At 37.4% G+C, this 15,310-nt stretch overlaps 1 protein-coding gene and 1 non-coding gene across 2 annotated transcripts in view; both read right to left on the bottom strand.

Annotated features, from left to right (window-relative positions):
* Positions 1-15,310, bottom strand: part of LOC142194808 (serine/threonine-protein kinase 38) — a 432,602-nt gene that overhangs the window by 376,451 nt on the left and 40,841 nt on the right. The window lies entirely within an intron of this gene.
* Positions 3,089-3,195, bottom strand: LOC142196354 (U6 spliceosomal RNA). Its single transcript, XR_012715198.1, has one exon. It is a non-coding gene; the product is annotated as a U6 spliceosomal RNA (small nuclear RNA).

Below are 15,310 nucleotides of genomic sequence, written 5' to 3'. Positions count from 1 at the left end.
ATAAATATATCATTAATATATATTATTCTTGAACAAAATCCAATTAAGTAGTCTCAAGTACAAATAATTGCATCTGAATTTTTTTGGCTCAAAAACAAAAATTTTTTTTCATTAATTCAGAGATTATCAGCCATTCACTGGACATTCAAGTAGCAGAAAAAAGACAGCCAATTAGTTCTAGACTTTGCTGAAAAGTGTCTACTACTGAAGTTTTTTTTAATTATATGTGATTACTTTCCATTTCATTTGTTTACTGTCTTCTTACTACTTTTTTCTGAAAAGGAATTACCTATTTGGGCTACATTCAAGGCCTCATACTCAGCCAGAGGTTGAATGGCACAGGTGTCATATGAATGATATCCGTATGCCGTCTATGAGCCCATCTGTAAAATGTAGAGGACTAGGACCTGTCTTGAGTTTTTCTAGCCAGGAAAAATAAGACTAGCATAGTCATGTGTATAAGGCCTTAGCCAATGTTCACATCTGTGTCAGAAGCTCCATTAGATTCTTTAAAAAATGGCAGACAAAATAGTACAGCATACAAAAAATGTTTCTTTTTCATTCTTTTTTTCTGTTCGGAACTAAGAAATGGAAGCACAGATGTGAACATACCTTATCACATTGTAAGTCCTGGCAAAAGTAGCCCATCATAAAGTTCTTGCTGTAGTGTTCAATGGATGTGTCTAATAGCAAATAAAGAACCCGTTTCTTTGACTATGGACATGGAAATGAAGCAGGGCTTTCAGGGACAAGGATTGGGATTAAGAGGGGCAACACGGTGGCTCAGTGGTTAGCCTTGCAGCACTGGAGTCCTCGGTTCAAATCCCCCTTGGAACAACATTTGCAAGGAGTTTGTATGCTCTCCCCGTGTTTGCATGGATCTCCTCCCAATCTACAAAGATATACTGATAGGAAGAAAAAAAAATGTACATTGTGATCCCTATATGGGGCTCACAATCTACATTAAAAAAAAAAAAAAAAAAAGGATTGAGATTAAGAAGCAAAAGTATGATACAGAAGTGCAACAAGATCTCGATGCAAATTTATGTTGCAAAGTGCAGGTGTTTTAAAACCTAGATAACCCCATGCTTTCCTTTTCATTGCCGAAAAACTTGACATTAGCACATAAAAAGAAAATGCAACTGAGCCTTATGACTGTGGTGCAGGTTGTAAGTGGGAGAGAAGAATGTGTGAGAACATTAACCTCTTAGGTGCCCCAGCTATAGCGACTACAGCATCCAAGGGTCCATTCACATGGAGGAAAATGGTGAGGAATTTGGTGTGGAATTTAAGCACTGAAAAAAAGCCTTCCCAGTGACTTCAGTGGGTTCCTTTAGCAGAAAATAGGAACCTATTGAAGTCAATGGGAGACTTTTTTTTCAGCGCTGAAATTCCACACCAAATTCCTCACCATTTTCCTCCATGTGAATGGACCCTAAGAGGCTTATCAGATGTACTGTTATCATCTCCCCTCATGGTGAAATTGTGGAATGCCAATGGGTTTAGACTTCAGCTTGGAGTTTCAGGTTTGCCATGAATGGAAACTGGGTCTAATAGGAACTTTGTCTGTTAAAATTGACACACATAGCACATTGCAATACAGCAATACATACATATTGCAGTGTATTAAATTAAGAATTTCACCAGTTGTATCTTACTGTCTCTACATGGGACTTAAATACAAATTAAAACAAAAAAAATCCATAAAAATGCTCTTATTCATCAAGGAAAAAAAGTACAGCTAGTATTCGCCGCATTGGTAATGACTTGAACTATAGAATGATGACATTATTTAACTTACGCACTAAATGCATTGAAATAATAAAAACTATTTGAAAATTCCTTTTTTTGTTAACCTAACTTCTCCGAAAATGGAATAGAAATAGATCAAAACGTTTTATATATCCCAGAAGAGATACCAATAAAAACATCTGTTTATCTCACAAAAAACAAACCCTCTCATTGCTCTGTCAATGGAAAAATAATAAAAGAGTTTTACTATGCAAATTAATAAAAGATGAAAAACTATAGATACTTGCTATCCCTATAATCGTATTGACCCATAGAATATAAGTAACATGGTTTTTGGACATTAAAGCAAATATCCTGATCCCTAAGGGGTTGATTCTAAATGTTCATGAATAAGAATGTTCTCTTCTCCAAACAATTGTGATGTGTTTTAAAGTGTGTCCTCCAAAAAACTGCTTAGCTAGTCAAACAAAGAGAAAGAAGTTGCTTGGAGGCATTACATAAAATTGATTGAAGTAGTCGTGCCAATACATTATGTTTATCCAGAAGCACATTCAGTGCTGTGGGTCTTTATCAGTACACAGATAAGGATAGAAGCGTGCCAAGATCCTCAGAACCTGCATTCTGTTACATTTTTGAAAGAACAATATACAGATTCCCTAATGTAACATGAATAAGATACAGAGAGAAAAAAAAAAAAAGGAACAAAGGGGTAAAGTGCTGTAGTCCTATTTATAAATATTACATGACAAGCAGATACAAGCCTTGGATGTCCAAAGCCCCCACTACAAATCTATATTTGAGCTCTCCTCCATACTTTTCCTTGTATAGACAATGCGCAGCATCAACAAAAGGAAAATAATGTTTTAAGAAAGAAAATCAAAATTAATCTACTAAATGAAAAATCATATGGCTTGGACCCTCTGGGTAAGGCTGAGTTCACATGGAGTAAAGTGGAGCGTGATCTGGCACGTATACGGCGTGTCAGAGTTTGCGTGCTCAAAAAGATCCCATTGATTTCAATGGGAGTTACGAGCGTATACGCTGCGTAATTTTGCGCCCGTAATTTTGCAGCTGCAAAATTATGGGCGCAAAATTACGCGGCGTATACACTCGTAACTCCCATTGAAATCAATGGGATCTTTTTGAGCGCGCAAACTCTGACACGCCGTATAGTGCCAGATCACGCTCCACTTTACTCCATGTGAACTCAGCCTAAAAGTATTCTTTAATCCACTGAGAGGATAACTAGAAACTCCTGGGTCCCCATGCAAAATTAGTAACAAGGCTCATGACCTACCATGTGACTTTTATAATAATGATGTTTTTTTTTTGTTTTTTTTATACAGAACGCTTCACGAATTTGCATGTCATACTTGCGCAGGGGCCATGCTAATCTTCTCTGTATCGTTCCAATGTTCGTATATAGGCTGCCGAAGCAAGCACAATAATGATGTATAGTTGACCCCCTAGTCCCCTGGCCACAACCAGTTTGGACATTTATGATGTCAAAATATTTTTTTTTCCATCACCAGTTTCTGAGAGATATAACATCTAGATTTTTATGTCAATGTAGATAAGGGTTTACATTTTGTGGAATGACTTTAATTTTTTTTTATTAACAACATTTTGGGGTACAAATAATGTACCATGAGGTATAAATAACATGCTTACTTTATTCTGCTGGTTAGTATGATTATGGCATACCAAATTTGCAACAGGTTTTCCTTTATGTTAGGCTGGTTGCACATAATAAATATACTTTTTATGGAAAATTATAAGCCATGGCTTATTTTGTTTTTCAGTTTTTGCCAGATGAGTTGTACTTCTCAGTGGTACCATCTCAACTACAAATAATGGAGTAAAAGAGATTAAACTGTATATGTATCTCAATGATTGGTACATATACATGCGCAGTTGGCCATTTTCCTGTGGCCTCTTCCGTTTGGCCCACAGGAAAATGGCCGATGGACATGCACAGTCGCCGTTTTTTGACACAGAGAGCCACGCAAGAAGAAAGCAGAGGCGGAGAATAAGACAGAGGCATCACTGGAGAGTTTTCAAGCAGCACCGGGGATGTACGCAGTGCTGTTTGGCTGCTGGGAAATGCCCCCAGTGCTGCAAGAAAGCTCATTTACATAAAGAAGAAATTCAAGATATTTCTACGGAACGGTGGCGCGGATCAGAATCATAAAGGTAAGAGAAGAATAGCCTTTCTTAATGCTATTCCTACGTGTATGTACGGTAAAAAGGGTTTCTAATCATAGAATCCCTTTAAATTGTAGAACCAGTATTATCCTGACTTATCATGATTATATTACACCATATAAATTTTACGAATGAACAATTCCTAATATCTATAGTAAAGAAAAGTTGAGATTTTTTAAATATTTTTAAATATTTCAAATGAATTAACATTTAATTCAATTAAATATAGATGCCTTACAGTTTACTGAAATGGAAATGTTTTTTTTCTGCTATCATAGAAATCAGAACCGCTGGAATGAGGAAGTCGTAAATATTCAATGAAATTATTTTTTCTTACGTAACTGCTTTGGGCTTTCAGTAAAGACTTTTTCATGTACTGAGTGTATTTAACATCTTTTAAGATACACATGGCAGAGCCATGTGCCCAGACCCTTTACCTTGAACTTCCTGTGCTGTCAATGCATACAGGGAAGAATATTAGAATAGCAAGTCATGAAACATGCAAGGAAAAACATCATTGAATCCATGTAAAATAAAAGGCATATGGAGGTTTGTGGACCATGGAGATACTCTAGCCCAGATTCTACATACTTGTTACACTGGCAGTCTATAAGTCCATGCTAGTAAAATTAGCACCTAACATACATACAACGTTTTACAAGAACTTTGTACTGTTTAATATTTACAATTCCTGCAAAGCAAAGTGAGGGAGTATGGGAGGTAGAGTGGAAAAGTGATGGATTTTTTGGCATCATGTTATCTTTAACAGCAAATATTTGTTTGAAACATAAGCTAGTTAGTGAATCACAGCACCGTTATCTTACTGATCAGTTCGGCAAGCTAAGTCCAAAGTCTACATTTTTTGGAAACGAGGAAATTTTTACAATAAGGCGAATCATTCATTGTTTCATGATCTACTTCTGTCCACCATATACCTGTATAGCTTTCCTATATTTTTTTTTTTTTTTTTTTTTTGTGTAAATGTTTCTGATAAAAAGAAATCAATACCCACGCACTTCAAAAGACAACGTAGGAGAAAACTCTCTTAGGCAAAAAACAACGCACTTGACTTTATAATGGAGAGGAAGACCACGATGGTAAAGCAACTAGTGGGTAGCAAAGAGTTTAGCACTGACCAATTTTATTGCTTTTGTAATGTTTATCTATGCAAGGCCTTCAAGGGATTTTCCTTATAACAAATTGCAGGGGAATTCATAGATTAACTGATTTCTGCATTGATTTTCATATTAGGCTGTGTTCAGACAAAGGCCGCCTCAGATTCCAGACCAAAAAAATGGTAGCTGTGACTGGATGCCGATGCAGTGCACCGGCATCCAGTTGCAGTACTCCGGTCCAGATTAGTCCCAAATGAATGAGCCTAGTCAGGAGGGAGTGTCTTCAGGTGGATGTCGCGGGGCAAATCCACCTGAAACGGAACAAACTGCTCCCAGAAAAAAAACTGACCGGCTCCCATTGATTTCAATGGGAGCCGATTTTTTGGTCAGGATTTTGAGGTGGATTCCGCCTCAAAATTCTGATCAAAATACCCCGTGTGAACACAGCCTTAGAGGGGTTATCTTAAAGAAATGTGGGACAATGGGGCAGGTTTGCAGCTTTTAAAACACCAGTTGAAACTAAAATAGTGTTAAATAGGGTTTTAAGCTGCCCAAATTTTAAAAAGGGGCATGGTGAAAGCATGTTGGAGACAAGGACCATTGGCCTAGCCAGATTTATTCTCATTTACACCAGAAAACTGGTGTATATAATGATGGAAATCCACCCCAGCTGTCTTAGATTTTGCTCCAGGCCCTCTGCCCAGCAGAGAGTGTGCATCATATGTGAGGAGCCATGTGCCTCATCATAAATGAGTAGCACCCTCCTCCAACACTGGGATATGAAGACAGACACAGAAATGCCAGTCCTCCTAAATCTTACCCAATATGCTTTAAAATGTGACTAATGGCAAACTGAAATGATTGTAATCAATATCTTCCACGTCTATATAAGTAAATACTGTACTTTCCCATTCCTCTTGAAACATTACTTCTTGGGATGGGATGGGATGTGCTCTCACAAACTGACACTATCCAGTTAGTGATAAGAGTGCCAGTCTGTGTAGGGACAAAACCTATTGACTAATTACTAATAGCCGTGCCCAGTTATTTTATTTATACATTATCAGTAGGGACAGCAAAACACAGATCGAAAAAGATTCCTGGAATTGTTATTTAATGAAGTATACAAATGTTTGCTAAAAAAAAAAAAAAGTCAGTATTTGAGCAGATCTTTGTGTTACCTCAGCTTTGCACTAGACTTTGTGGTCTCGTTTGATGAACCTTTAAAAAAAATCAAATACGGCTAGAAATATTCCCATTGATAAATATCATGTTAATTTAACTAAGTTCTTGACCCTGAGCAACAGATTTAACAGTATGTTCACAATAAACGATACATAATGTTACATCACTGTTCTCATCCATCCAGAATCAGAGTACACTCATTTTCCTGTATTAACATATTTTGGGGCATTTCAATAATACATCTCTATAATGGCAGCTTGTAATTGCAATAAACATTCTTCCATCATCTTAAGCAGCATGTTTATATGTGAAGTAGAGCAAGATCATGAAAATAATTTCAAAATGACAAGAATAAGCCAAAGCATAACTATTTACATATACTGAGTCTATTGTCATTTATTATGTGCTGTGACATCATATGCAGAGATCTACAATGTAAAATAATGTAATCCACTATTATTAGGACCCGAGCATGCCAGAATATCATACACGCTACATTACTGGACATAAACTAGTAATATTAAAGAACTCATCGTAATAAAATATGTAGTACAGTGAGGCCGGGGTTGCAAAGTGAATTGGCATCTGGCTAATCCAATCCGCACACTGCAGAAAAAAAGAAAAGCTGCATTTTTAAATATTATACCTGTCAATACGTCAATTATACTTGCTGGTGTTTTCCTTATAGGCATTTAAAGGGCAAAAAGTTTGCAGAGGAAAACTCTGCATTCTTTCAATGAAAAATGCTACTGAAAAACCATTATGCGTTTCCGCCATGTTTTTTTCCACAGTGTTTTTTGATGCCTTTTGCTACGTGGTACCTTAACCTTATAAAGTATCATTTAAAGAGGACCTTTCATCAGATTGGGCACAGGCAGTTCTATATACTGCTGGAAAGCTGACAGTGCGCTGAAATCAGCGCACTATCGACTTTCCCGATCTGTGCCCTGTGTAAAGCGCTATCGGTCCCGGTACCGTAGCACTTTACATCAGAACGGCATTCCTGGCAGTCTGCCAATAGCGCTGCACAGTGTGAGCGGGGAGGAATGCCCCCCCTCCCCTCCTGATAATACTCGTCTATGGACGAGCACTGTGAGCAGAGGGAGGGGTGTTCCTCCCCGCTCACACTGTACAGCGTGATAGGCACTGCTGTGGAGAAGGACGTTTCTGACTGACTGTCAGAAACGCCCTTCTGACTGTAAAGAGCTACGGTACTTGCACTGATAGCTCTTTATCCAGGGCACAGATCGGGAAAGCACTGAATTCAGAGCACTGTCAGCTTTCCAGCAGTATATAGAACTGCCTGTGCCCAATCTGATGAAAGGTCCTCTTTAAAGGGCGTCTACCACACCACCATATCCATTTGTAAACCACAGTTATAAAATATCTTTTCATTTTTGTATGAAAGTGTAATCTTGCTTCCTAGTAAATACATTTTTAACTCACAGAATATAAACACAAATGTCTGATAGATAATGGCCCCCACTTCTTTGACCCACACCTTTCTTTAGAATTCCACCTAAAATCACTTTACACCTAAAATCACTTGAAACACCATAGAATAGTGAACTATACTGTTTCCACATCTGACAAGTTATGGAAACGTAGAGTGTAGTTCACTGCTCTATGCTGTATCCATAACTCCCATTCACCTCTATTGGAGTAATGGAAACAGCATAGCTCAGTGAGATAGAGCTATTTATTTATCATTAAAATTCATAAAAACATACATGTAAACACTCAGAAGACATGAACCAGTGTATATAGGGCAAATAAACCCTGAAAGTTCACAATCTACATAAGCATAGCATAATAAAAGCTATAATCACCAAATATATATATATATATATATATATATATATATATATATATACTATCAGTAGAAAATTCATATAAAGAGACATAACATATGCAAACAAATAAAGAAACCATCAGACTTAACACTATTTCCCAATAAAGGGTAACCACACAAAAGTAAGATAAACATGTATGCCGATCACAGCAGGTGACCACCTGACACATGTTTCACAATAGCTTTGTAAAGGATAACATATAGATATGCCATAAATGTCTGTCCTGTAAAATCTCCTTTAGCATGTCATTTTTACTACAATGTAAACAATGCAAAAATTAAACTCAAAAACAATGTTAGAATTTTTTTTTCAATACCAGTACATTATACAGTACCATTAAATAAATACAACTCAACTGCAAAAAAACAAGCCCTTGTAACCATATGTCAACAGCAAAATAAAGAGTTATAGTTCTTGGAAGGTGTAGATAAAGAAAAGGAAATGAAGAAAACAAAAGCTGGCTGGGACACAAATGAGTTTAACTTAAGCTACACCTTACAACCAATATGTTAGGGAATTGCCCATTAAGCAATTCTCCAGTAGCTGCTGCTGGAACCTGGAAGGAAGGGGAATGACAGAGACAGTGAGTCTAATGCTTGACCCACCCCAGGCCCTACCTACTTGCCTCAACTACCCTACTACCCTAAGCAGTAGAGGACAACTGGGCAGACAAGACAAACAAACAGGAATGGCTAATCAAGAGAGCCATGGGTCAGAACCAATTGGGCAGAGAAGTACAGAATCAGAACCAGAAGAATAGTCAAAGGGAAAAGCCAAGGTCAGAAATAAACAATAAGATAAACAGTATAACGCTAGCACACTCTAAGAGACTAATAGTAAGCATCCAAGTGAGGGTTATAAAACTATATAATGGATACCAAGAATCCGTCCCAGGCTTGATTAGCAAGGAAGGATGTCAATTAAAGAGCAATTAATGTTAAATCTTTTCTAACCAGAGGAACTCAGAGCACTGGCTGGACACTGCAACGAATTCTCAGCTGTGCTAAAACAACAGGAGGCCCAGGAGCAGAGGATCATAAGTGGACAGCCCTCCTGTGCCATAGCATGCGGCCAGAGGGTGGTGCAGAAGTCCGAACGGGCAAAGATGTTACACACTATATTTATATATGTTACTTTGGATGATTGTGTCTATGAGCTGAATTTATTTTATATGGTTAGCTTTCTTCATAAAAATGAATGTCAGCTCATGAATACCATAGTAGTATCCGTGTTACCTATTGGAGTTGTTAGAAAAAAAAAGCATACTGCCTGGTTTACATTTTTTTCTGGATAATGTTTAAAAATTTGTAGTGTACGTACCATTATACTATTCCACCTTCATTTTTTGTAGTATGCAGACTTATACCATATAGATGGACACTTTTATTGCTTCCATCAGACTATTGAAGCTTAGCGTGTACTCCATGAGTTTTCCTGTTGTACATGCTAAGTGAACAAGATACGAGCAATGCCTATTATTAATATTTACAATGGTTTCTTGAAGGTCATACTTATGGTTTCATTGCATCTAAGCAAAAAACATAGATTTTTTGCAACCATTTACACCATAAAAGTGACATAAATGATAAGGTGATGCTGATGGCCCAGCCCACTCCTCACCATTGCGTCACCTACTTCCTGAAAAGTGGCATGGGGAAAAAAAAACAACTTGAATTTGCAACTATTTTGCACCAAAAAAATGTCTCTCTAAATAATCCCCAATGTGAATCCTTATAGCTTAATGACAGAACTTTCATCTAGAATTATTTTAGAGTTACTTTAAAATATATGCTCCATTCATTTCAATAGGACCAGTGGAGATAGTAGAAGTACATTGCTCAGCTTTCCCTGGAGGTACCATTGAAAAATAATGGAGCAAGAGCAAGAACCATACAGCAGCTCTTCTTTCTGACTTGTAAAGAGGGTCCCTTGCTAATATTACAGTATATGCCTTTAAAGAATGAATTCTGTATTACCAATGAGCAACTCCAACACTCCAATTTAAAGTATCATTTTCTTTATTCAAGCATCATTAAAATCCAAAGCACAAACATTGGCATAAACTTGACCACTGTTGTCTGTGTGTATGCACACAAACAGATATACTTTTAATTGGAGATGCTCGTTTGTATATGCTGTATACACAAATGGATTGGAGCCATCTATGGACTCTAGAAATGAGGGGAGTTGGTCAGCAACAGTGAACTATATGTTCTGTATTACTAATACTATGACAAAAATGTCTCCAAGATCTTTTCGGAGTTTTAGTGTATGTTTTACCCTATTACCATATGACTCATTCATTGTATTTTTACTTTAAAAGGGTTTTCCAGGGTTAGGTTAGGTCATCAACAACATATTGGAGGGGACAGGCATCTGGCATCCCATTAATCAGATGCTCTCAGCAGTCTCCAGGCAGTCTACAGTGTAAAGGTCTATACAGTGTACAGAGAAAATGGCAGATGGCTCTATACACTGTGTAGTGGCAGTGCCAGGCTGTTGCAGCTCAGCTCCCATTTAGGGCCACAATAATATTAAGGGTAGATCAATATCATAAAACTGGAAAATCCCTTTAAGGCCTCCTTCATCCATTGAGTAGTACATGAGTTTAAAAAGTTATGAAAAATGCCACACCTAGATCATACTGAGCTATTGAAAAACTGGTATCAGACCTTAGACAAAGAGGAAACACAAATATTATTTTCTGTTGTGTCCAATCCCATGATACGTTTAACAAAAAAGCTTACAATGTCCAAAAATAACAAAAGAAGTAAAACTCACCTTACCAATCCCCAGAAACTCTTGGGCTAAAATTACCCTGGTCTTGTGGCAGTCTCTGTCTACTCAGCTCCAGGAATACTGTGGCTTCATGACTTTTGACTGCTGCAGCCAGTTACTGGCCACATTAGCCACCTGGTTGGTGTTGACATGTCACTGCTACAACTATTGATTGGCTGCAGTGGTCACATGTTGGCATGTACATCATTGCAGAAGCCCGGTACCCAGTAAACAGAAACATGTGGGGGAACACGAAAGCATTGACACGGGAGCAGCAGGGTTTCAGTAGGTTGATTGTAATCAATTTCATGGAGTTGGACGACTTCTCAGAACTCTGTATTCAGGCATATCCGGCTAGTGATTGCGGATATTCTGGATACAAGTTTCTGTTCTGATAGATATGAATTTATAAATGCTTCAGGCTAAGGTCCCATGTACCAAAGTACAGCAAAAGAAAAAAAAATTCTGCAGAAAAAAAATGCAGCCTTTTTTCACTTAGTTGCTGCATTTTCTCTGATTTTTACCTTCCCTTAATTTTGAATTAAATGCATAGGAAAAAAATATTCACAATTCCACAGCTAGAAATTAACATGCTGGCTAATCCCATCCACACTGCAAAAAAAAAAAAAAAAAATCTGTATTGGAAAAACTGCATTTTCAATAACTCCTGTTTTTGAAAATCATATTATGTTAATTTTACCTGCGGAAATGTTACATTTCCGCATCACGGGGCCTTAGCCTTAGGTAAAATTTCTAGTAATATGTGTCCATATTTATGTAGCAGAGTAAATATGAGAATGAATCAGTTTGATTAAAATTGAGCCTGGTAAATAGTTCAAATATTTTATATTGAGTTATATTTGGTGCAAACTTATTTTTTCATTTCTTAAAATAATTAATATTTTCCTGTATAAATTGATTAAGATAATATAATGTTCTCAACCACCTATAATATTCCACAAATAAATAATATTTAACAAGAAACAAAAATATACAAAAAGCAGGATTGCTTAGAAAATTATGAGCCAAACAAAATGGCTGTCTTTTGCATTGATGGTCCTGGGCCAGATGTCAAGTCTCTGGGCCTTAAATATGACATAAAATGCATTCCAGCACCAGTCAAACAAAATGTATTTGAGAATGAATGGTTTCCAATGTAAAAGTACTGTTCACTTTAAACAGTTCCCTTTCTACAGTAATAAATTTATTGGGTAATGCCTAAGCTTTAGCAACTGAATTTTCTCACTATTTGTTAAATTCAAGCTGCAACAACTCTTCCTTGACAGTAAATATGCCATTCTTCTAATCCTCACAATCCACAATTTATTTCAATTCCTTAAATTTGCAACAAAGCCTTTCAAATATGTATAACAGAGTATGTGATGTTCACAAAACATGCCTGAAGTTGAAAAAAAACTCACTTGTACATGCATTTTTTTTCATTTCGTTTTTCTATTTTCCGTAGTGTTTCTGCAGCTTTTCCGCAATTAAATGACACACCGCATTTTTTCCTCATCCCATAGAAGTGAATGGGGAAAAACACAGCTTTTCCACAGATAAAATAAACTTTTTTTTTTTTTTTTTCAATAGTGTTTTTTTCTGCAGTTGGTGGATGAAACTAAATAAATTTTATTCACTTTGCGGAGACTGTAAAATGCCACCCTGTGATTCTGCAGAGGCCCAAATAGTTGCCCAACATGTGACCTTATCCTCAAGGTAAGGGCACACAGGAGTTAAATGCCATAGATTTTCTGCAGCATTTCTGCTGGAAAACTGCAGTACAAATCCACAACATACGTTGACATACTGTAGCTACTGTATCCGCGTCACCGGTCAATTTTTGCTGCATGTTCAGCATTGTGTGGATGACATTTTCTAAAACCTTTTGGACTTTGTAGAGACTGAACACATTGCAAAAATTACAGAATAATATCTGCACTATTTCTAGTAGGCCTACAATGACATTACGGTATAGATATATAATATACTATACTAGCGCACACAAGTCACCAATCATAATATCCATTTTCATTTGGATTATTAGTCATTGAAATACAGCTTTAAAAATAAATGTCTTCTATGTTGTAATATCCAATCCTAAACTTGCTTTCATGATCTCTCATGCTCGTATGAAAGCCTTATGCTGAATGGAGACCCTGTATCTGTAAAGTGAGTGCAGTAAATTATGCCATACTCTGTAGATTCTGTCATTTGTAACATATGAATAACGTTGTAAGATCAACACAAAAAATAGTTGTAAATATAGATAAAGCACATAGAAATAATAAGTTAATAAGAATTTAATAAATAATGTAAGTTATCATTAAAATATAATGTGGTCACTGAACTTCAAAATTAGGAATTATAGCAAAAAAAATTCAAAAATATATTTTTAAGTTTTTAGTTAAAAAAAAAAAAAGAACGTAAATTTTGCTAAGTTGTATGTACGCTTGAAGTTGCTACAGAGAGAGACTGTACTTACATACAGCTTGGAGGAGCCCTGGTATCTCCAGATGTAGGCACCACTGCACGTTTGGAAGTCTAATTAAGCCTGATGTCTTCCTCGTGGCTATTTATCAGTCTCTGTGAATATACTCAGGCTCCAGACGCTCTGCAGAGCCCACAGCTTCATCAGCCCTCTCTATAATCTCACACACCAACTTCCCACACAGCCCTCCCTCAGGGTCACTGCAAGGGCAGCGAAACAGACATAAATCAAATAATAAGTGGATGGTTGGGGACAGAGGCTACAGGGACCCAAGCGTCACACATTCCCATAGTCCCTTTGCTAAGAATGAAGAAATAGTTCTGCTCTTTTACCCAATTGTTGCAAAACTTCAACCCACATCTTATAACATTGAACATAGTAGGAAGCGATAATGGTTAAAGAGTGTGGCTATGGGCTTGGTCAACTGAATTAGTGTTTGTGTGTTTCTGTATAGGTAAACATACAAAGCCAACCTATATGTATTACATACAGTATGTATACTATATAATATGCATTTCATAATATCAGCCCTCAGTTCTCTATAATGGATAGCAGCAAATTCTTTTTTATGAATAGACTATTTTCACACCTACACAGCAAATTGCTGCAAAAAACGATTCAGAAAAGACACAATGTGCTTTTTTCTGCAGCGGTTTTCACAGGAAAATTCTGCAGGCTTTTTACCTTTTTTATTCCTATACAGAAAATGCCAGCGTTTCCGTGGGTATGTTTAACGTAATGTGATTTACATAAATGTGAGCGATTTTGAAACCCGTTGCAGATTTTTTTTCTGCAATATAAGATAAGATAAGATAATCCTTTAATAGTCCCACAGTGGGGAAATTTCAGTATGTTACAGCTGCATAGTAATACAGATACATGATAATACACAGTAATATATTACAGAAGTAGTAGACACACATATGCTGAGAAAGATATACTAGGAGTCCATAGCAGCTAAGGAACAGAGAAGAAAGAAGGAGGACATTCATAGTCATTTAGTTCTCTGTGCGGAGTGATCTTCGCTTGGTCTGATGTAGATTATACAGCCTGGTCGCGGTTGGAAGGAAGGACCTACGATAGCGCTCCTTCTCACACTTGGGGTGAAGCAGACGGTCACTTACAGTGCTGCCAAGTCCCATCAAGGTCTCATACATGGGGTAGGATTTGTTCTCCCACATGGAGGTCACCACGGACAGTATCCTTCTGTCACCCACCACCTGTACTGAGTCCAAGGGGCTCCCCAGGACAGAGCTGGCCCTCCTGATCAGCCTGTCAAGTCTATTTCTGTCCCTGGTTGATATACTGCTCCCCCAGCAGGCTACATCGAAAAAGATGGCTGAGGCAACCACAGAGTTGAAAAAGGCCCTAAGAAGTGTCCCCTGGACTTCGAAGGCCCTCAGCCTCCTGAGCAGGTAGAGTCTGCTGTGACCCTTTCTGTGCAGCGCATCCAGGTGATCAGCCCAGTCTAGTTTATTATTGAGTTTATTATAGGAGGATGGGTTTAGCCAGAATCTCATCCATTTTGCAAATACTGTAAAATGCAGCAGTTTTTCTGCCACATAAAATAATGGGGTAAATTTAGCAACCCATCTACACCAGTTTTCAGGCATAGATGGATGATGATATGGCACATCTTTGATGCACAGCCCTTGAACAAAAAAGCACCACATCGGCTGTTCTGCTCCTTGCTCATCACTTATTGTGAGAGAGGTAAGAAAGTGAAGAAGGGCCAACATATACAGTATAATTCATGCTAGAAAACTGGCAAGGGTGTACAGACCTGTGTCTGATTTATTAAGAGGCCAGAGCATCTTGGTAATTTAAGTGCAGATAGTGTCAGTCAGCAGTAGGAAACACCAGTCTTAATAAATTCTCCCCAATATATTAATATTGACGGTGCTTGCAATCAATATATTGGAATGATATACTTT

This window comes from Leptodactylus fuscus, chromosome 2 (assembly GCF_031893055.1).
Source record: "Leptodactylus fuscus isolate aLepFus1 chromosome 2, aLepFus1.hap2, whole genome shotgun sequence".
NCBI classification, from domain to species: domain Eukaryota; kingdom Metazoa; phylum Chordata; class Amphibia; order Anura; family Leptodactylidae; genus Leptodactylus; species Leptodactylus fuscus.
The sequence above is the reverse complement of the archived record's forward strand: the minus strand, read 5'-3'. Positions and strand labels throughout refer to the sequence as shown.